This window comes from Marmota monax, unplaced genomic scaffold (genome assembly GCF_021218885.2).
Source record: "Marmota monax isolate L192 unplaced genomic scaffold, Marmota_monax_Labrador192_F-V1.1 WCK01_AAM20220418_F8-fsc02481, whole genome shotgun sequence".
In the NCBI taxonomy this organism is placed as follows: domain Eukaryota; kingdom Metazoa; phylum Chordata; class Mammalia; order Rodentia; family Sciuridae; genus Marmota; species Marmota monax.
The window spans coordinates 1,484-2,964 of NW_026693911.1; the positions used below are offsets into that span (position 1 = coordinate 1,484).

The window sequence follows — 1,481 nt, forward strand, 5'->3', positions numbered from 1 at the left end:
TACTAGAATAAAAGGCCACAAGGCAGTTGTTATTTCTGTTTCAGAAGCCACATTATTAATATTATATGAATATTAAACACACAGAACACCTATTATATTAGCTTTAGTTGCTATAGTATGGATATTACAGTAGTATTAAAGATCACAGGGCAAGTATTATACTGGTTTTGGATGCTATAGTATTAACATCATCTTAGTATTTAAGGTCACAGGGCTGCTATTATATCAGTGTTAGATACTATAGCATGATATTAATGTTAAAGGCCACAGGGAAGCTATTATATAAGTTTTAAATACTATAGTATGGATATCACATTAGTATTCATTTCCACAGGGCAGCTATTATATTAGTTTCAGATGGAGTGCTATGGATATAATATTAGTGTTAAAAGCCATGATCAGCTTTTATATTAGTTTTAGATGGCATGTTTGAATATCATGATAGTATTGCAGGCCAAGGGCATCTATCCCATTACTTTAAGATGTAATAATATGATACCACTTCCTCCCTAGCTCATGGCCTGGTTGGTGGGGTCCCACAAGCTCAACATGCATATCAAGAAGTGCTATTTCTGTTCAGGGCCCATCTGCCCTGTCCGTGGCATGATGTTCATATTCAGTCATTGCAAGGTATTCAGACCCTGTAAATCCAATGTCCTAAGAACTTTTAACAGAAGCATGATCCTCACAAGGCCAGGTGGACTAAAGCATTCATGAAAGCAGTAGGTCAAGAGCTTACAGTGGGGCTGGGGTTGTGGCTCAGAGGTAGAGCGCTCGCCTAGTATGCATCAGGTACTGGGTTCGATCCTCAGCACCACATAAAAATAAAATAAAGATATTGTGTCCACCTATAACTAAAAAATAAATATATATATAAAAAAGAGCTTACAGTGGATAATTCATTTGAATTTGAAAAATGTAGAAATTAACCTGTCAAATGCCAGTGAGAACTATGGAATAAAAGTATTGATGCAATGAAGAGAGTTGAAGAGATGAAACAGAAACTCCCAGCTAAATTTATAGTGAACAGACTGAAGAAAAATAGAGCTACAGAAAGTTCAGTACATGAAAGAAGTCTTATCTGAACCCCTCTTTCAGGCAAAGGAAAGAAGCTGGAAGAAAAAAAAATAGTACAGCAGTTACAATAGGATGTAGACATGTGGACATGTTTCTTAAAACTCTTGCTCTCTGTAACCATTTCTATATGTACATTTGAAAATCTCCTTTGGAAACTGAGAATTTAATTCTAAATTATTGATTTTTATATAAGGTCACTGAAGCAAAAGATGATTACAAATAATTTTCTCCTACATTGCTATCTGCAAAGCATCAGATTATGGATATTAGATTGCACCTCACTGTAACATCTTCACTGATAGAAGTGCTTATGTAAATCATGAAAATTCTGTTTATAAATGCACAAGTGGATTCTGGGCAGAATAATGGCACTAGGCAGCATTTACATAATAACTAATTACAAA

General features: G+C 34.9%; 1 pseudogene; it reads left to right on the plus strand.

The window, feature by feature from the left end:
• Positions 1 to 549: 549 nt before the first annotated feature.
• LOC124105936 (probable ribosome biogenesis protein RLP24) lies at positions 550 to 1,190 on the plus strand (annotated as a pseudogene).
• The last annotated feature ends 291 nt before the right edge of the window (positions 1,191 to 1,481 follow it).